At 47.1% G+C, this 22,231-nt stretch overlaps 1 long non-coding RNA gene across 3 annotated transcripts in view; it reads right to left on the reverse strand.

Annotated features, from left to right (window-relative positions):
- The window catches only part of LOC137426049 (uncharacterized), an 85,956-nt gene that overhangs the window by 51,919 nt on the left and 11,806 nt on the right, over nt 1-22,231 (reverse strand). For 2 of the 3 annotated variants that reach the window (XR_013623024.1, XR_010984168.2), the window contains exons 3-4: nt 17,615-17,688; nt 16,256-16,589 (exon numbers count right to left, since the gene is read on the reverse strand). This is a non-coding gene — a long non-coding RNA (uncharacterized LOC137426049). Of the gene's footprint in view, nt 1-16,255; nt 16,590-17,614; nt 17,689-22,231 lie in introns of those variants that run through there. The other variant, XR_010984169.2, reaches the window with a different exon arrangement.

Here is a 22,231-nt window from a genome sequence, read left to right on the forward strand (position 1 = left end):
GGCTAGATAAGGCCGGTCGTAAAACCACGCCCACATGCGCGTGATTTTGCGTAACGCTAGTAGAATGTTTAGAGTGCAGACATAAACCTATCGTTAACCATATATATTTTGTATTAATCACAGCGACGCATGACTCTGTATAAACATGCTTTGAATTACTCATGTAAACAAACCCATAAAATATATGGGTTTGTTTGGCCAAGCATGCACTCTTCTCTTTGTGAGTTACATTTCTGTTTTCTCGGAGCCCAGAGAAACATTTGGTCCGAATGATAAGGAAGGGCTGACTCCCCCGAATGACAGCGGATAACGGTGGGAGGGACTCTCGCCAGTCGCTTTGTTCTCTCGGAGATTTTCTGATAATCGTATTCATATATAAGTGAATGAGAATCAATGTGTTTCCAGGAAGGCTTGACTTGGCATGCTCTTGCTGTAGCTTGCTGTAGATGTCTTGTCTCCTCCGGATCTGTATAAGTTGGTTTTAATAAAAAGCTGCGTCATTTTTCAGGCTATTTGTGGACTTCTTCACCAAACGAAGAGCTGATTCTTCACACGAGGACGGACCTGAAGAAAGGGGGGTGCAGTGTAACGATTTTGAGAAGTGTGTAACGAATTTGAGAAGTGTGTAACGAATTTGAGAAGTGTAACAATTTTGGAGGAAGTGTAACGAAGTGGAAACGTTACAATGTGAACGTTACAAACGTACGGTACCACCCTGTAATGTAAATAATGGTCGCAGTCAGCGTCCTAGTTAAATTGCATGAAAAGTACACGCAGGCCACGATATATCTTTTAAATAGTGTATTTCCTTATTCCATGTAGGCTAAGTATGTGTTTTCCCACTAGATTGACTTTGCATTGTATCAAACAAAATAAGCGTAGGCCCTTCCAATTTCCCCAAAACCTCCCTTCCGTTTGCCTTCCGCATTTTGGTCGGGTTTTCTCTTCAACCACCATTGGCCACGAGGTAAGGTTGGAGAAGAAAGGCGTGTCTCCACCTCGTCAGAAGAGGGAAGGAGTGAACCGGCCCTAACAGCCAATCAACACCGCGGTGATCGACCCGGTAGGCGTGCCCTCGGAGCCGGCGGCTTGATTTCGGCCGAGGTGATAAAAGCGACTGTAAGGGACTGCTTTGCGAGATGACTGGAGATGAGCTGGAGATGACCCTGGGAGAGGAGCAAAGAGGCTGCACCAAAGAGAGGCGGTGAGATGCGAAACGCTCCAAGCCAAAGAGGAGAGGTACTCGGCAAGGAAACCAGCTTTGGAGAGACGCGCTGAAAGGAGAGAGACGGCCCCACCCCAAGAAAAGGAGCAGGTGTGCCGAACCAGCGCGTGGCGTCTCCCGCAGTGGATACGCGACGGAGGGTTTCCCGCCAAAACCGCGAGGAATTGCGAACGGCGGCCTCCCGACCTTGCCTCCATCTCAAGCCTTACCTGCCTGCATTATCCCCTGTGTAAGTGTGAACGTCCTGTCCTGCTCGTTTGTCTTGGGGCTAAGTAAAAATGAATAGTGTAAGTTAAGGATTCGCTGTGTCACTGTTTCTTCCATCCTTTGCTTGTGTGTGTATAATAAATCTGTTCTTCCTCCGTATTCTTCTTCTTCTTTTTCATTCTCTTGCGATCGCTTTAGAGATTTCCCGATTGAATATCCGTGGGGCGATCTGGTCAACGTCGGGTGAAATCGGGTTTTAATCGGGGAGTAACTGTTCGGACGCGGTTAAATACACCACCGCTCGGTCAATATAACATCTAAAAGCCGCGTCTGTAACAATATATATATATATATATAGTTGCGGATCTCGGACGTCGGCACTCCCCTTATCAAGGGGGTTTTAATCCCTTTGTCCTTTTAGCTGGCCGACCCGAGTCCTGGAAGTTATAACGTTCCTTCCATTCGGTGGTAAATAGGATTGTTGGTCGAGTCTTAGTCCAATTACCTAAGTACTACCACCGGCCATAAAGCAAGGAGATAACTCCCGCCCGAACCACGGCGTTAGTGGACACGCCGAGCGAAGCGAGCCGCGATTCGGGCCGTTAGCAAGGACTAAACCCGATTCTGAGCGGTTTCTAATTGTGCCACGTTTACCCAATTGAGAAAAGACTAATGCAATCGGATAAAGAGGAAACCCAGAAAATAGGGAGAACAAAGATTGGTTTATTAACAATTTACAAGAAGGAGAAGAGGAAACGAAAGAATGTACAGGATAGGAAGAGGAAGAAGAAGAACACAGGCAGCCTTTAACAGTCTTATTCTTAATACCCAGGAAAAACGGGCCCGTCTCACATACACACTCACACGGGGATTGTAGATGGTTGATGGTCACCAGCGAGTCCAGGCTCCAGCCCGGCTCCGGTCCAAGCTCCGATCCAGCGGACGAAACCCGGCAGGCAGCTTCGCGTATAGTGGAACGCGAACGGACAATTTATATAGCGGGGGGAAGGCTGGTGTCCTGCGAATGTAATATGCGTACTATTAGCGCCAAACGGCCCCTCTCCAATGTCCTCTGAATCAGCGCGCTTCCTTGCAGTCCTCACAGTCCTCTTGCAAAGCACGTTTCCAACCAGATCTCTTAATACATGCTGCCGCTGTAAGTCCTCGCTGGCAAGTCATGCTTTAATCAGCGCCAGTGAGTAAGTCCTCCTTTATTAAGGTCCTCCTTTAATCAGTGCCACTGCATCAGTCCTCTGGTAAGTTCTCTCATCAAGCGTGCCGTATATCTCAGCAGTCCTGTGAAAGGGCTTTGCGTTCGCTTTTATAACTCAACCAAGCGATCACTCCGCGAGCCCTAAAGCCACGCCTGTAGGCGATGTCACTTCAACCCTGGTTGGCTGGTTATTGCTTACCGGCCACGCCCTGATGGTGGGTTGACGTGGCCACACCTTCTTCCTGGCGCTCCGCCCCCTTTCTCGGGCCTCACCTCATGGCTTATGGCGGCTTTGAGCGAGCGCTAAGGCAGCTGCTGCTGGCCGAGGCACGTAACACTTGGGAGGGGCCATGAGGTACAGACTGTGGGGGCGCGCTTAATGGCATGGCTTGGAGAGGGAGGCTGTTAAAATGGACGAAAGGGCCTACTCCTTATTTGATTGACACAACGCAGATTCAACTATTGGAAACATGGCCTTACCTATACACATACTAATGAAATAACTGAAGTCCTATGGTGGCCTACGTGTTGCTTGTGGCCTAACTATGGGGTGCAACCTTTAACCCTTTAATGTCATATTTACACAAGTGTGGGTTCTCAAAACCGCAACAATATATATATATATATATATATATATATATATATATATATATATATATATATATATATATATATATATATATATATAATTATATATACTCATATATATATATATATATATATATATATACAGTGGAACCTTGACTTACGAGTGCCCCAACTTACGAGTTTTTCGAGATACGAGCCGTCGCTCGGGCGGTTTATTGCTTTGAGATGCGAGGCGAGATCCGAGTTACGAGCTTTCGCCACCCGGTCACGTGGTTATCTTGCCGTTCAAGTACAGTATCTCTGTCGTATAGCGCTGCGTTTTTGTTTTCGCATTTTGGTTATTTCGAGTTTACGCCGCCAGGTAGGTTCTGGTCACGTGGTTATCTTGCCGTTCAAGTACAGTACGTATCTCTGTCGTATAGCGCTGCGTTTTTGTTTTCGCATTTTGGTTATTTCGAGTTTATGCCGCCAGGTAGGTTCTGGTCACGTGGTTATCTTGCCGTTCAAGTACAGTACGTATCTCTGTCGTATAGCGCTGCGTTTTTGTTTTCGCATTTTGGTTATTTCGGAAAATTTCATGTTCATGTCGAACATTTCATGTTCATTTTCATGTTTTCATGTTCATGCCATGCCAGGCCACAACTTGTTCAGAGTGCCGGCGATAGCTCGCCTTCTCTTTGTGGAAAACACGGTGAGATCCTTAACATCCAACAACTAATGGGACGCAAACGGGGCGCCCAGTTTAGCGGTACACACATTGATGAATCACCCTGCCTGTGATTCACCCATGACAGGTTATAGCTGGGTCGGGATTCAAACCCAGGCTGGACAGTTTAGACTTTAGAGTCAAGTGTGCGTACCTCCAGTCCAGGCCATCCTGCCAACTTGTATGCTGCATACAGGTGAAATATAAAGCGCGAGATATTTTTATATATACTGTATATTTTTTTAAAAATTGGTGTGGTTTTTGGCGGGCTGGAACGGATTAATAGCATTTCAATGCATTTCAATGGGGAAATTTGATTTGAGATACGAGCAATTTGAGTTACGAGCTCGGTCACGGAACGAATTAAACTCGTAAGTCAAGGTTCCACTGTATATATATATATATATATATATATATATATATTATATATATATATATATATATATATATATATTGTTACAGACGCGGTTTTAGATGTTAGTTTACCGAGCGGTTTGGTATTACCGCGTCCGCACAGGTACTCCCCGATTAGAACCCTATCCCGCCCGATTCCACTCGAACGTTGGCCAAATCGCGCTATGCTAAATCAATGAAGGAAAGGACACAACGGCTGGGATAAATGCTACGACACAAGGGGTACAGTTCTCAAGACCTCCGGAGGAGGATATAATATTGGTTATGCAGAAACGGGTAGATTACACGGCAAGAGGTAAAGCACAGCAAGATGGGCACTTAGACACAGTCTTATCTATCCCCGACAGACCACAGACAAACGGGACAAGACTGACTTACACAGGGATTGATGGCAAGGAAGGGCAGGCAGTCGATAGCTCAAGGTGCACCTTGGCTCAGGGGCAGAATCGACCCGGTCCGGTCCAGAGATGCGGGGAGGTATCGTCGCGCTGGAGGTGGCGTCCTTTTCTCTCCAAGCTGAGGCGCATCTGACGTCACCTCCCTCTTCCTGCGCATGTTCAGCGGGGAGTGACACGCCCTCGGCTCGTTAGCTCCGCCCCAGATGGAATCGGTCCGCCGCTTCCATTGGGCGCGGGGGGTTACCGGGCTCCGCCCTTGACGAGGAGCTGACAGTGAGCCCCTGCGTGGTAACCCCGCCAGAGCACATGTTCAATGGCGGCTAACCAAGCCGGAGTGAGGACGCACACTCCCCGCGCCGCCGCCGCTGTTGTTGTTGTTGTGGTTGTAGTTCCATGAGGAAGAGCTGCGGGGAGGTATTGGGAGGTCCTAAACTTTCTAACGGTGCCATACAATCACATTCTGGTGCAACGAAGAGTCAGAATTAATGGAAACGAGTCCTTAACTGACATAGACTAAGAATAACTAGCAAGATGTCCTCTTGTTGTCTACGTGAGATGCGGTGAACCTGGGTGCGACATTTAATGGGGGAAATAGGGGAAGGTCGGGGCTACAGAGTGTTGTTTACAGAAAATGGGACTAGGGAATGGGGGATTGGGGATAGTTGGGAAGTATTGGGGAAATAGGGGAATATTTACAAGCGGATATGGATGGAGGCCAAATCCCATATCCGCAACATTGCACCCTTCTCTACCTCGGGGCGGCCCGACCCGATAAATTTTTACCTACGTTAGTGTGGCACTCAGATGTAGTTCCCTCTACTATTAACTCAACCCTGAGTGCGACAGCTTTACAGATGTTCACAAATGAGTAAATATGTCCCCCTGCGATGTTGCACCCTTCTCCTCACAGAAACACACCCACAGGATAACCGAATCGCGGAAAGAATCCTCAAACTAAACATACAGCCGGTAGGGAGCATTATTTACACAAGACTACACTGATATTTACACTACGATCCAGGACCTGTTCTTTGAGGAACACATGCAGATGTTATGCATAGAGAGAGCACGCATGCCAGCATCGATACACCAACCCACGAGTGCCCTGTGGCCTTACGGCCTTTAATAATGTGCAGAGCACCCCATCCGAGCACCAAAAGCACCACCCCATAACACAGTGAGCACCATCCGGTGCACCAATAAAATGTTCATAATCACCGGTGGTGTCGCAGCTGGCCGATGTTCTGCCGCTGGTCTTGCCTTGGAGCCCACTTGGTGTTCTGGCTTCCTTCAAATAAAGAAAGGCGCCAACCGCGTCCATTTCTAAATTGTGGCCGTCAGGGGGGGCCAACTATAAGTGGTTCACCTGTATGGCATAGGTGCCACGTTGACCCAGAGGTCCATCAACGGGTGGTGCTTGGCCGCAAAAGAACTGCGGTCCATGGTGGGCGGCCACAAATATTGCGGTCCATATGGTGTATCGATCCAGGCAGCAAGCAGCGAAAGTACAGGCCCACAACTGCAGAGCCAGCACCTCTCTCTCCTCTCTCTCTGCCCCAAAGCCAGATCCTCGGAGGTGGGAGACAAAAGAAGAAGACAAGTGAGTAAGGTGGTAAGGGCGCAAAAGTGCACGCAATACAAGGTGATGCACACTGGGGGCACATGGGAACCAGGTGAGACAGGTACGTTCCTACCGTACGCCCCTCCTCCCACCAGGTAACCTACATTGCCCCTCCCTTACCCCTTACTGTATCCACAAAACACAACACTACCCATAAACATCTACTTTACACATCAACAAACGTCCCTACTGTCTTCTCCGTTCCTCCCATAAACCAAATTCGTCTTCTCTCCCTCCTAACCAATCAAATTTGCCATTTCCAACTCCCATCAAAATTTGCCATCTCCAACTCAACATCAAAATTTGCCATCACCAATTCATCATCAGTCCCTCCTAAGGAGGGAGAGATGGAATCACCCCAATGTCTTATCCACGTCGTGATGCGTCTCACAAATCCAACAGCAATTCTCATTTCCTGCAACACAGAACAAAGAAAACACAGGTGTGGAGTCATCATCATTACCTCAGGTAAGTGGCTGCGTATGGTGCGACGGGTTCATCAATCCTAACTATTTCCTAAATGACTTTAACAACTTTACATTACCCGGGGTCTTTCCCTGCCAATCCATTGGCCAACTTACACTATGGGTTCTAAAAACCAATTCCCATTGACCAAACTGTGGTGCTTCTCAATTTGGGGTCTCACTCCCCCGATTCAACACTCGGTGCTCTCGCACAATTTCTGGGCTGTGACGTGTAGCTCTCCCAGCAGGTCTACCCACCTGCACACCTCCACCACTGTAGTTGCCACCCGAGCTTACCTGCTCCTCACCCTAACCTAACTAACTGGGGAAGGCCCTCTCCTGGCTCTGTCACCCCTTGGTGCCTTCTGGCACTGGGCTACCCGGGTCCGTCCTCCGGAGCCTCGGGCCCCATCCACAACAACTACTACCGGCTCCCAGAGCCCACCTGTGGCCTCACCTGGCCGACATCCTCCCAGTGGTGGAGTGCCCAAACCAACTACACACACTAACAGGCTACACGCCCAGCCATTTCCACAACACTAATGCACCCATCCACAATACCATTCTGCAACCGCACCACAAATGCCAATATCCAACCACAATTTACCTATACCCTCTACCTAACACTTACACTACCCGCCCCGGGTACTCGTGAAAGGGGTCCACTCTTCCCCCATCCACACCTTCGCACCATGCACACCACTCCGTACCACTTACTCCAACTCTCTCCACACCACTCATTCCAATACTCCATGTATTCCACACCTCTGTACTTGCACACCTGTGCTCTCACACCTGGTGCCGCCTGCACCCTTCTCTCCCCAAGCGCATTCGCGCTGATCCACAACACTCACTACTCATTCACTGCTCCACACACCTGTCCAGTTCTCACACAGCATCATCTCATCTAACTACTCCCCTCTGAAACTTGCGCTTCCCAGTCGTCCCTTTAAACTAGTGCGCTCCCTGGTTATTATAATCCACACTAATCTACCTGCGTCCCCACTACAGGTATCAGTCACTAACTAAACCTTAACGTTACCTAATGTCATCTTCGCTAGATCCCTATCAATATAACCTAACCCACCCGGGCTAGTTTTCACTGCCATACACCCCATAAACTATTGCGCATTTGCCCCACTTGTTTGTGAGGGATGACAGAGTTGCCATCCCACCACATCGGGCATCTCCCACTACCAATTTGGCACATCAAATTTCAACAAATCAAAAATTTGCCAATCACTACTCATCATCTGCCAATCATTACTGCCAATCCTTTGCCAATCATCAAATTTCGCCTTTTTCTAATTTCGGGGCCAAAACACTATCCTCGTCATTACAGTCTACTTACTAATGCCTCTCGGTGCGCCAATTCACTTCTACTGCTCGGCTTCGTACAGCCAAGCCATGCATGCGGGTTGTTTGGTGCCAGCGGCTGGATACGTCCCGCATTCGGGGCAGGGACGGGGGCTTACCCGGCCCGAGACCCCACGCACCACCTTGGCGTGGAGCCATCCAATGTCCCGATCTCGACCTGCCGGCACGTCTCAACAAAAAGTGGTCGCCATGACGACCCTTCCTATCGGGCTGCCCGCTCCGCCTAGTGGAGCCCGGACGCGGCCGTTCCAAGCGAGGCCCAGCGTGGATCGCGTACGGCGGTCCTTTCGAACCCGCCGTGGCTCGGATCCCCGCTGGTTCTCGCGGCACGCGAAGCCCGGCACGCACCGAGGGCCCGATTCGGCTATAAGTCGTTCTAACCTCTAACCCGGTTACCGTCGATGCTTCCCCTGCATGCTTACATGCATACGCTACCCCTTTCTTGCTCATACATCCAGCCGTTTCCATGCTCCTCGTCGTACCTTCTCTAACACACCCAGGTACACTCATTCCACTCCCAGCCTTGGTCACACACCTGACCACCGAACACTTTGGCACACATTCGTTGGTCGCACACCTCACCAACACACCTCTTCGCGCCCCTTCCTCGGTCACCTCCTCTGTGACAATCACAGGTGTGTTCACTCGCACACCCAACCACGTGCCTCACTACCAATTCCAGCGTGCATTCCCACACACGCTCTACCATTCCAGGTGTGCTTCCTTTCTCACCTGTCACAACCAACTCACGCTCCGTGTCACTCTTACTACTCTCACCTCCACTCTTGACAACGCACTCACCCTTACTCCCGACAGCGCACTCTTTCCCCATGCACCTGTCCGTTACACACCTCTCTCGCGCACACTCTTGCGCACACTCTCCCGTCACACCCTCTGTAACACTCACCACAGGCGTGCATTCTTCCTTGCCTTTGACAGTGCACTCTTTCCCCATGCACCTGTCCGTCACACACCTTTCTCGTGCACACTCTTGCGCACACTCTCCCGTCACACCCTCTGTAACACTTACCACACCGCGCTTCCATGTGCTCCCTCGCACACGCGCTACGACCGACTCACTCTCGACAGCACCCTCACTCCTTGGCACGCACTTTTTCCTCACACACCCCAGAGTCGGACTTTCTCGCACACCTCCTTTTTCGCACACCAGACCTGTCGCACACTTCACCAACGGCCTCTCATGAACACCCGGGTCCATCTCGACCCCCAAGCTCATTAAATCACCTGGCGCATCATACGCACGACCATATTGGTCACCACTTACACCGGGTCCTCTTCCTCTTCGCTTCTCCTCCATCACCTGCGAATCCCTCATCCGGTTAATGAGCACATCATCACGATCCGAACACAGACTTTGGACCAATTCTTTTATCTCCTCTTTTATCTCTTTCTTATCCCCTCTCCGTCGCTTCTTAATTTCGCTCACCCCTTCTTTCACTTCTTCTAATTTCTGCTTCACCTCCTTTATTTCCCGGTACGTCTCCTCAAGTTCGTCCTCTAAGGCTACCTTGACCGTTTCCATGTGCGTCCTCACCTGCCGGTCCTTCGTCTCCATTACCTCTGTCACCTCGTCCAACCTCGTTGTCAGTCCCTCACGTACCATCTGACATTCCCTCTTCGTCGCTATCAAGTCGTCTTTTAGTTCTTTCTGTGTCGCTTTTAACCCTCCTAGTACCGCAGTGTTCCTTTGTACCTGCTCCACTAACTCCGTCTGTCCCACCGTCAGCTGTTCCACCTCCTGCGTCAGGTCCTCTATGCCCCCTTGTAACTTTACAGTCCCCTTTCTCACCTCCTTCTCCATGTGCTCCTTACAGTGCCTCACCTCCTCGCGCACTCCTCCGACCTCCTCACTCACACCTCTTCTGATCTCTTCTCCCATCACTTGCATCTCCTGCCCAGATGCCACCCTCATCTGCTCCATTTCCTCCCTGTGAGCATCCAGTTTGGTTTCTACCCCCATTCTGACCCCCTCTATCTGCTGCCCCATTTGTTTAACTTCCCTTTCCGCTTGGTCCCTCATGTCCCTCAATTTGCCTTCCATACTGTTTTCTAACCCCTCTAACCCCTTTTGCATCCCTTCCATTTGATTCTCTTGAGCGGCCATTCTGTTTTCTGCCCCCATTAACCCCTCCTGTATTTCCCCTAATCTATTGTCTAATCCCTCTATTCTACTCCCTAACCCTCCGATCTGGGCCCCCATGTCCTCCCTCAATTTCTCGCTATTGGACCCCATGTCCTCCCTCAATTTCTCGCTATTGGACCCCATGTCCTCCCTCAATTTCTCGCTATTGGACCCCATGTCCTCCCTCAATTTCTCGCTATTGGACCCCATCCTTTGTTCTAACCATTGGCTATTAGCCCCCATGTCCTCCCTCATTTTCTCGCTATTCTGGGCCATAAGGGCCTTCATTTGTATTTAAAAAAGGTTCAAATCTACCAGCGGCGCTACTACGGTCGCGGGCACGGTCGCCGTGGCCATGTGCGAGGCGCCATTTTGCGCGCCCGTAACCTCGTGCGCGACGACGCTATTTTGTGAACCTGCCACCCTCACTGCTTCGCTCTCCTCTTGTCCCTCAATTTGGTCCTGGATCGACCCTGCCTCACTCTCCTCCACCGGAACCCAGCCGTCTTGATCTGCCATAGCGCGACTTTCAAAATTCGGGTTTTTATTTTTGTAAAACACAATCAAATTTCGGTCACTTGTAATTTTGAGCGCTTTAAGCGCGCTTCGGGTCCGATCTCACTCCTCGACACCAATTGTTACTCTAATAGTACAATTGGTGTTCCAAAATTTGGGCCTAACAAATTTAGTCCCAGGTCCGAATCCAACTCCTGACAACCAATTGTTACAGACGCGGTTTTAGATGTTAGTTTACCGAGCGGTTTGGTATTACCGCGTCCGCACAGGTACTCCCCGATTAGAACCCTATCCCGCCCGATTCCACTCGAACGTTGGCCAAATCGCGCTATGCTAAATCAATGAAGGAAAGGACACAACGGCTGGGATAAATGCTACGACACAAGGGGTACAGTTCTCAAGACCTCCGGAGGAGGATATAATATTGGTTATGCAGAAACGGGTAGATTACACGGCAAGAGGTAAAGCACAGCAAGATGGGCACTTAGACACAGTCTTATCTATCCCCGACAGACCACAGACAAACGGGACAAGACTGACTTACACAGGGATTGATGGCAAGGAAGGGCAGGCAGTCGATAGCTCAAGGTGCACCTTGGGTCAGGGGCAGAATCGACCCGGTCCGGTCCAGAGATGCGGGGAGGTATCGTCGCGCTGGAGGTGGCGTCCTTTTCTCTCCAAGCTGAGGCGCATCTGACGTCACCTCCCTCTTCCTGCGCATGTCCAGCGGGGAGTGACACGCCCTCGGCTCGTTAGCTCCGCCCCAGATGGAATCGGTCCGCCGCTTCCATTGGGCGCGGGGGGTTACCGGGCTCCGCCCTTGACGAGGAGCTGACAGTGAGCCCCTGCGTGGTAACCCCGCCGGAGCACATGTTCAATGGCGGCTAACCAAGCCGGAGTGAGGACGCACACTCCCCGCGCCGCCGCCGCTGTTGTTGTTGTTGTGGTTGTAGTTCCATGAGGAAGAGCTGCGGGGAGGTATTGGGAGGTCCTAAACTTTCTAACGGTGCCATACAATCACATTCTGGTGCAACGAAGAGTCAGAATTAATGGAAACGAGTCCTTAACTGACATAGACTAAGAATAACTAGCAAGATGTCCTATAGTTGTCTACGTGAGATGCGGTGAACCTGGGTGCGACATTTAATGGGGGAAATAGGGGAAGGTCGGGGCTACAGAGTGTTGTTTACAGAAAATGGGACTAGGGAATGCTCCTAGGACTAGGGAAATGGGACCTGCCGGAATATATCCGATTGGGGATAGTTGGGAAGTATTGGGGAAATAGGGGAATATTTACAAGCGGATATGGATGGAGGCCAAATCCCATATCCGCAACAATATATATATATATATATATATATATATATATATATATATATATATATATATATATATATGTATGTATGTATGTATGTATGATGACCATTCCTTTTTGCACCGTGATGATGCATATTACTGCCGAAGCAGTTTCCTTGGCTATTGGGCACAATCCTGGACGGGTCGCCACTCCGATGCAGGATACCTGAATGGCTCATTCATCCCAGCAAGCAGGTACTCAATTTTCCGACCTCGGAAGATGGCAGGCTGAGTCAACCCCCCTGGCGTTAATTCAACGATCGACCAGGATTCTAACTCAGGATCCTAGGATCCCAAGCCCACGCCCTAACCGTTAAGCCAACACCAGGCTATATAATTATGTGTATATATATACCTGCCGGAATATATCCGCCGGCAACGAGTCTCGCCTGCCGCGCGAACACACCATCTCCGCCCTGCTGATCACCAGTCAGGAATATTAAATTTAACCAAAGAAGCAAACTGACCCCATGACATGATGCTGACGTCATATGCATAAATTATAACGTCATGAATGATATGGTCACATTATATTGTAATGTAATTGTAATTATACCATTCAATTTATGCAATGACATCAGTGTCATGTCATGGGGTCAGTGAGCTTCTTTGGTTAAACATTTGTGTATATATATATATATATACATATATATACCAGTGTAAAAGCCTGTCAAAAGTGATGGGATGGTGTTATTTTATTCAAAGTATTCAATGAGACTGGAAGAAATTATGTTTCGTTGCAAGAAAAAGTGTTATTTTAAAACACGTGTACAAATGTGACCATATTTTCTTTATCTTCTGGGATGTTTTGTTTCGACGGTACAGCCTTGTGAGCATGCCAAAGTCTGAAGCCTCGGCCTCGCGTCAGATGTGCTAATATGTTCTTTGTTTATGAGACATCCTTGGATTAAATGAACACTCATTTTACTCTGCCCATCACGTGCATCGCATTTCACCTAATTGCATCTTGTATTTTTTTTTAACGCTTCTGTACACTGCCCTTGAGGCTCGGTTTGCAATTCACCATCTACAATTCCAATAGAAGAGACATAATTACTCTTCTTTGGGGTCTTGCGGGTTTTCATGGTTCTTGGAGTCTTATGGGTCTTTGGGGTCTTATGTGTCCTCAGTGTTGTGGATATGAGAATGTATTTTTTATTTATTGTTGTGGTAAAATGTTGTTGTAAAAGGTTGTTGTAAAATATCACCCCTCCTCCCTCCGTTTGTGGTTGTATAAAGGTCAAAGGGCGTTCCCGTAGTTAGTCCATAAAACATACATGCAGGACACGATATATCTTTGTTGACAGTTATATCCTTATTATGTGTTTTTAGAGTAAGGCTGTGTCTCCCATTAATTGAAATACTCCATTGCACCAGTGAAAGAGATAGATCCCCTTCATTCCCACTCCCAACACTTCCATTCCCCCCTTTCCGTCAATTGCAATTCGCATGGCCAACTGCATGTTGGGCGGTTTTCCCTTCATCCGCCATTGACCACGAGGCAGGGTTGGGGAAGCAAGGCGGGTCCCCACCTCGTCAGAGAGGGGAGGAGTGATCCAGCCCCACTCGACCAACCATGAACAAGGGGTTTGGCTTGAGAGGGCGGGGAGAGAACGTTTGGGGGAGGTTCGAAAAGGTTGAGGGGCGGGGCCTATATAACCCACGGCGGGGGTGTTCCCGGGAGAGATGCACTTCGAGTTGGTCTGAGTCGGTTGCCAGAGGAGGGTCAGTGGTTGCGTTGGTTGCGTTGAGTTGTCAATGGTGAGGAGACACCAGGGCCAAGAGAGAGAAGGTGCCAAGGGCCATTACCAGCAGTTGCGCCAGAGACGGCAGACGCGCCCTGAGCTGAGCCAGAGAGGCAGCGTTGACTCCACCAGGCAGCTTCAACCCGTTACCCCGCGGGGACCAAATAGCGGTGGCATCGGTGGCCGTCGAGGTCCAGCCGACGTCCCGTGCGGGATCAAGCCCGAACCATCTGCCCCAGCTGAACCTTCCCATTCCTCCTTCCAACATTCATTCCTTTCCATCCTTCTTGTATACGTGAGTTTGTTCTGTTTGTTCTGTCCTGGGTTAATTAAGTCTGTATAAGCTAGTATTTTCCCTGTGTCACCTGCGTCTCATGTGCTTGTAAATAAACGTGACTGCTTCCTTTTTGCTTGTGTGTGTAAATAATAAACCCCATTACTCGTCTGTACGTCTTCTCGTTTTATTCCTTTTCCTCTTTACATTGCGTCGTTTTCGTCTTTTCCCCTCATTGAGCAGCTGCGGTGCGATCCGGCCAAAGTCCTGGGTGAATCGGGTGAGTCAGGGATCCTGTTAGGTCGCGGTTAAATACACCACCGCTCGGTCATCATAACATCTAAACCGCGATCTGTAACAATATGTATATATTTATATATATATATATATATATATATATATATATATATATATATATATATATATATATGTATGTATGTATGTATGTATGTATGTATGTATGATGACCATTCCTTTTTGCACCGTGATGATGCATATTACTGCCGAAGCAGTTTCCTTGGCTATTGGGCACAATCCTGGACGGGTCGCCACTCCGATGCAGGATACCTGAATGGCTCATTCATCCCAGCAAGCAGGTACTCAATTTTCCGACCTCGGAAGATGTCAGGCTGAGTCAACCCCCCTGGCGTTAATTCAACGATCGACCAGGATTCTAACTCAGGATCCTAGGATCCCAAGCCCACGCCCTAACCGTTAAGCCAACACCAGGCTATATAATTATGTGTATATATATACCTGCCGGAATATATCCGCCGGCAACGAGTCTCGCCTGCCGCGCGAACACACCATCTCCGCCCTGCTGATCACCAGTCAGGAATATTAAATTTAACCAAAGAAGCAAACTGACCCCATGACATGATGCTGACGTCATATGCATAAATTATAACGTCATAAATGATATGGTCACATTATATTGTAATGTAATTGTAATTATACCATTCAATTTATGCAATGACATCAGTGTCATGTCATGGGGTCAGTGAGCTTCTTTGGTTAAACATTTGTGTATATATATATATACATATATATACCAGTGTAAAAGCCTGTCAAAAGTGATGGGATGGTGTTATTTTATTCAAAGTATTCAATGAGACTGGAAGAAATTATGTTTCGTTGCAAGAAAAAGTGTTATTTTAAAACACGTGTACAAATGTGACCATATTTTCTTTATCTTCTGGGATGTTTTGTTTCGACGGTACAGCCTTGTGAGCATGCCAAAGTCTGAAGCCTCGGCCTCGCGTCAGATGTGCTAATATGTTCTTTGTTTATGAGACATCCTTGGATTAAATGAACACTCATTTTACTCTGCCCATCACGTGCATCGCATTTCACCTAATTGCATCTTGTATTTTTTTTTTAACGCTTCTGTACACTGCCCTTGAGGCTCGGTTTGCAATTCACCATCTACAATTCCAATAGAAGAGACATAATTACTCTTCTTTGGGGTCTTGCGGGTTTTCATGGTTCTTGGAGTCTTATGGGTCTTTGGGGTCTTGTGTCCTCAAGGTCTATGGGTCCTCAGGGTCTTTTGGGTGTTTTGGTTCTTTGGGGTCTTTAAGGTTTTTTTTGGGGTCTTTGGGGTGTTTTGGGTCTTCAGAGTAGTCGGGGTGTTTTGGGTATTTGGGTTATTTATGGGTCTTTGTTTTGTTTTTTTGACCTTCAGGGTCCTTTGAATCTTTGATGTCTTTTGGGTCTTTGGGCTCTTTGGGGTCCTCTGGGTCTTTTGGGTCTTCAGTGTCTCTGGGGTCTTTAAGGGTATTTGGGGTCTTTCGGGTCCTCGGGGTGTTTTTGGTCATCCGACACCTGCGATCGAAGTGAAAACATAGTCGTGTTTCAACATTGGCCTTTAAAATCCTATTCAAATCGTCCTTATGAAGGGTGACAGACAACAGCCATATGTACAAATGTACAAACAAACTCGGTGTTTTATATGGTAGAATATATTTATATATATATATAATACATATATCATCCACCCTGTACTTTTGTCCAAACCTGGTATCTACAGTATTCTAACTATTTCATCCCCTCTACATTAATCTGCAATGGTGAAAATTTATACAAAAGGCCAAGCTTGGGCCTTGCTCTTAGTAAATGTAATACGCTCCAGTCAATGCAAAACCTGCTGCCATCATACTTGCCTACCTTTATATGCACCTTCGGGAAATACTGTACAAGGAAAGTTAGTCGAGGAGGAAATTTTTTCCCATGATGCTTGTGGCCGGTGTCACATCACAGTACATCTTCCCAGCATCCCATGGGTGCACGCACCCATCACAGCATTCCGCACCATGGTATTTTCCCCATCGTACCACGGCAGCCTGTGATCGGCAGCAAGGATTATATCGTTTCAAGTGGACATCTTTACATGTGGGCAAATAAAATTGACCTCGTGCAACAATATCTTTGCCATTGCGTCACTTTATACCGTACTGTGCAAAAGTCTGAGGCCACCTTGAAAAGAAACATTTTGATCGTCACTTCGACACATTTTGATAAATGAAAGGTGGAATATCGATCATGTTTTATTACAGAAATAAAGATGAATTTTAAATTGTACAATAATAATTTACGAAAAGTTAATATTTGCTGTGACCACCTTTTTCATGCCAAAGAGCAAATATCCATTTTGGAATGCTTTCCTGCATTTTTGGAGAAATTCCATGATGCAGTTGTTCCATGCGTTCTGCAGTGTTTCCCATAAATAAAAATGTTTCTTTTCACTTTTGAAGGTGGCCTCCGACTTTTGCACAGAGCCTCCATTTCTATCCATGAAAAAGATTCACCAGTCTGTGCTTCATCACACCAATTATCAAATGGAATCTTGATTAATTGTCATGATTTTATTACTTGTACAATGCTAAACATGCATGTTGATATTAGTAAGCGCACGTACAAAAGACATGAAGTTCAGGCAAATCTATGTGTGCCGTCGACGTGCTAGCAACGTTCGTATTGGTAACATTTGGTAACATTTGATGGAAAGACAGATTCTTTGTCTTCAGAAGCAATTGTGCGCCATCGCATGCAGCTGTGCCAGTATTGTGCATTAGCATAGGCTTTGACTTGCGCATGCTTACATTAGTAGGGCCCACTGCAGGGGGGAAAAGAGGTGGGGGAGGGAATGGGGCTTTGTAAAATGTGTGAATGTTTGAGTGGGAAGCTTAAAACTTGGTAGAGATGTGCGTGTGTGTGAGTGTGAGTTTGTGTGTGTCAGGAACATACATAGATGGCTGAGTGAATGCATTGATTATTTGCTGGAATCAAAACTGGGGTGTACTGAAGTGGTTAACTGCAAGATTGTTTGTGACGTGTGAATAGATTCATGTACTGATGGTTAAGTTACCTCGATGAAGTATTTTCAGGCCATTGACGGTTGTTCCTTACCCTCTGCTGTCCAATCACATCCATACTATAATCCTAATGAAGAAGAAACACACATGTCAGGCATGAATTGTGAGTAACAGAGAAAGTTAGTTTTTCTTCCAATAGTCAAAAAGCAATCCAGTAGTGACAAAGCAATGTGTCAAAGAAAATAAATGATGAGGCACACAAAAAAAATCCTGACTTACTTATATACATTTTTTATTGCGTGGAAGACGCGCATTACACTGATATTATAGAAAAGTCAGTAATAACGCAAAAAGCGTTTGCTGCCTCATGGCTTCATCATCAAGTTTGATTATGACTCACACGTACGTGGGCAGCAGACGTTCTTGGAACAAGATACTCGCAAAAGTCCAAGAAACACCAACGCAATATATGTATATATATATATATATATATATATATATATATATATACATTTGGAACCAATTCATATAAATACACATGATAGATATAAAGTGTAAGAGTCATATCTACCATATAAAACACAATGTCAGTTTGTGTGTTTGTACAGATGTCTGTCCCCCTTCATAAGGACGATTTGAGTTGGGTTCTAAAGGCCAATCTTTCATCACGAATGTGTGTTCACTATGATCTATTTTTGAGAATAAAACAAACGCGAAAAACATTTTCCATGTAAGTGTAATTATGTCTCTTCTATTGGAATTGTAGACGGTGGCTTTCAAACCGAGCCTCAAGGGCGGTGTACAAAAAAGTTATTTTTAATTTAAAATAAATACAAGGCGCAGGAAGGTGAAATTCGTTGCATGTGACGTTCAACATGCGCAAAGTAAAACGAGTGTTCATTCATTTCCGTATGATGTCAAATAAATATAGAAGATAAAGCACACCTGACTAGGCCAAGGCTTCAGACTTTGGCACACTCACGAGGCTGCACCATCGAATAAACTGTTCCAACCCGTCACTTTTAATGGGATTTTTACGAGAAAGAGCATAATTCATCACATTTTGTTAATGTTGTTATCAATGTTGTTGCTCATTCCACAATTCCCTGAAGTAAAGGATTCCAATCTTCAAACACAATTTGGTCTCGATTTGTTTTTACCCCGCGCACGCGAAGCGAAAAGCGGGGTTAGGCAATTGGTTCAGTTCTGTCTGTCCATCCATCCGTCCGTCCACAAACATCAGTTTATGATCGAGGAATAACTTGATTAAGATTGAATGTTTTATTTTGAATATTTATCAGAAAACGAACTTGTAGTTTTACCGTACTTTGGCTCTGAATTAGTCCCGATCGCACATGCGCAGAGAGGAGTGAGATTTTAAAAAAGTCTGCCTGCTTGGCGGTGAAACAAAATTGAAAATCATTCCAAACAGGAAATTTACTCTTTTTAAGGACGTCATAAAGGACACCAACAACAGGTGGTGTAAACGACACCTTCATCAGGTGGTTACCACATCCATTGCGGTAAACTTCCAGAATTACGCAAAAAAATTATACGACCTTTAAAATCTTTCTTTTATATCAATTGAATTATATACGTGAACACTGTATTTTTAATACAAAGTCGAGGCTCGTGTAAGATCTAACACAATAAACACGAAAACATCCACAGGCACATAAAACATACAATAAAGGGAGCAGGAGACAAGAGGGGGAGAGGGACCTAGAGAACAAGGACAACGGTAGATCTGTGGATGGGAGAAGGCTGGGGGGGGGGGGGGGTGGGGTGGGGTGTAGGAGGGTACACGGTATAAAACAAGTGGACGCCACTAGGAATTTCAGGAATGAAGTCAGAGATTGAAGGAGGTGGGTTTGTAGTGTATTAACGGGAGTAGAAAAGATCATGGTTTTGTATGGGGGAAGATAAGATGGTGGTGAACAGCTGTTTTAAAAACCTGGAGGGAGGAGTTGGATTAAAGAGAGTGTGGGAGTTTGTTCCAGAGGCTGGAAAAAGAGGAATGAAAGAGTGAAGGTGAACAGAGAGTCTTGATTTTGGCAATTTCACCAGAACAGGGTTGCTGGCAGATCTTGTGCGTCCTGAAGGAATATTTGGGGTCAGAGCACAGACAGAGGAGGTGGTGCAAGGCCAGAGAGGAGTTGGTAGAAGACAGAACACAAATCAAATGAAATTCTGTAGAACACAAATCGCCTTTTTGCAACTTTCACAACCCTCCAGTTTTTCAGCACTTGGACGTGGTGGTGTTCAAGAATGCATGAACAGCTCTAAACTTCTGGAGTTTTTTTTTACAAGACCATTAAAATCCTTATTTGATGTCAATTGAATTAGATACTTGAACGCTGCATGGGATAAGGTGTTTTATGAACTCCCTAGTTACGATCAAGCATTTCAATCCATCTGTGTTGAAGTGCCGGGGTAGATTTCTGCCTTTCTAGATTTTCGGGCGAATTGGCCAATTCAAATTCCTGCTCGGTCCCCTCTTGTAAATGCTAAAAAGTTGAGTGCATACGTGTTCAAAACAGACGTGACAAAGTTGCCTCTTCCTTTCTGGATTTGTGAAATCACCCCACACAAGCTTCTTCCATTTTCAGCATCTTCTTTTTTAGGTTCTCAATGTCAAGCTCTCATCGTTTGTCGCCTCTTTGAGTAAAGGGAAATGAAGCAATGAACCCGTCCCATGTCTCTCACAAACAATGTTGGTTTTCGCCTTTTGCTGTTTCCTTTTGCTTGAAGTTTCTGTTAAGGTCGTTTAAATGTTTGCTGATGTCCCCCATTAAGTGGAATTTCTGTAGCCACTGAGGATCCGTAAGCTGTGCATATTCACAACCCTTTCCGCACATAAACACCTTCACTTTTCCCTGACATGCCATAAAACATGCAATCACTCTTTACAAAGGTAGTGCTTTTTGTGAAAATTCCTCTCGAGATTGGATTTTTTTTCCATTGTTGGTGAGTTTCTCATTGCAGGTGACACATAAACAGAGTCCTGCCGAGCTCGATATGAATGTGAAGGATTCGCTTCATTCATTTTGAAATTCCGGATTTTAATTAATTTCGAAGCCAATTTCAAACCCACTTTTAGTAGGCAAATTTTGTTTCACATTTAATTCAAATTTTGATTTCTTTCTTAAAATTTGTTAACCTTCGCAGCACAACACGAGACTTTCGGAATGACGTAGGAATGCTGACGAGGCCTGTTGCGCATGCGCTGTTTGTGTGTTTACACTGATCCGGTTCTGCTTGCCGGGAACTTTTAACCTGCCGTTGCTGGCCTGAAATCCATAATTCAAATAGTCTTTTAAAAATAATTTTCAGGCCATAATTGTTTTGTTTCTGAATGCAAATTGGACTCGCAGAGATATTGGAAATACAAGAAATATCTGTGGATGAGAGGAGTCGAGTTCATACCATTTCCTGTTAATACAAGCGTCAGGAGATAAAAAACACACACACGGATGCTTCTCATTTTACGAATTGATGCAAAAATCTAGTATATATTTTCTTGTGGACCCAGAACAAAAAAGGAACAAATTTACAACGACCCTTACAGTCCATACAGGTCACATTGCCACCTCTTCTCCTCCCAATATTAATAGTAAATATTGTGGGAGCTGTGCTCGCACGATAAAGCCAGACAAAATGGACGACACAGGAACGAAGTTTCACCGAGCTATTTATTTAGCTCAAAACCAAAGAACTCAAAAGCACACTGAATCCGCCCCTCGAACGGGCGGCAATTTATATCGCAAACTGAACACGCAAAAGCCACGCCTCTCAGGCGGGGCGTGGTATGCAAAATAGGTAAGTCACGCCTCTCAACGGGGCATGGTATGCAAGACAAGTGTTCGCCCGAGAAGGGCAAGACTGGACATGCCCAGGCGAGTCCGGACACTTGACCGCTCGCCGGTTGCGTCATCGGCCGGTGCACGGTAATTGTGTCATGCTTCCGGTAACCGCTACATGCACCCCCCCAGAATTAACCTGCACCGGGAGAGTCAGTTTGAGGGGGGTCCTGATGACCCGGCCGAAACGACCCCTGGTGATTCATGTGGGGGTGGTAGGCGGCGTGGCGGTGGATGGTCGGGCGGGGGGCTTGGTTGACGGGGGATGGCCCCGTCGTGGAGGAAGGGCCAACCGTGGAGGTTGGTCGAGGTCCAAATGGGCCGGCTTGAGGCGGTCCACGGAGATGCGGTCCGGCTTACCGCCGATGTATGACTTGTCGTCCCTCTGCAGGACCCGGAAAGGTCCATCGTACGGCGGCCGGAGCGGTCCCTGGTGTGCGTCGTGCCGGATAAAAACGTACTCCGCAGTGCAAAGTGCTGGGGAGACGTGGGGTTGGGGGCAGCCGTGGTGGGACGTGGGCACTGGGGCAAATCTCCTGGCGGCTTCCTGGAGGTCAGAGCGTTGGCGAGCCACGGACCAGGGGCCGGTGGCGTCAGGGATGAATTCGCCCGGCACGCGCAGTGGCTGGCCGTAGACCAGCTCGGCGGCGGAAGCCTGGAGGTCCTCTTTAGGGGCCGTTTGGAGGCCCAATAGGACCCACGGGAGCCTGTCGGCCCAACCGTCGTCCTGGAGGCTGGCCCTGAGAGCAGCCTTCATCGAGCGGTAGAACCGCTCGCACAAGCCGTTGGCTTGGGGGTGGTAGGCCGTGG

The sequence above is a fragment of the Myxine glutinosa genome, chromosome 4 (assembly GCF_964187855.1).
Source record: "Myxine glutinosa chromosome 4, kmMyxGlut1.1, whole genome shotgun sequence".
In the NCBI taxonomy this organism is placed as follows: domain Eukaryota; kingdom Metazoa; phylum Chordata; class Myxini; order Myxiniformes; family Myxinidae; genus Myxine; species Myxine glutinosa.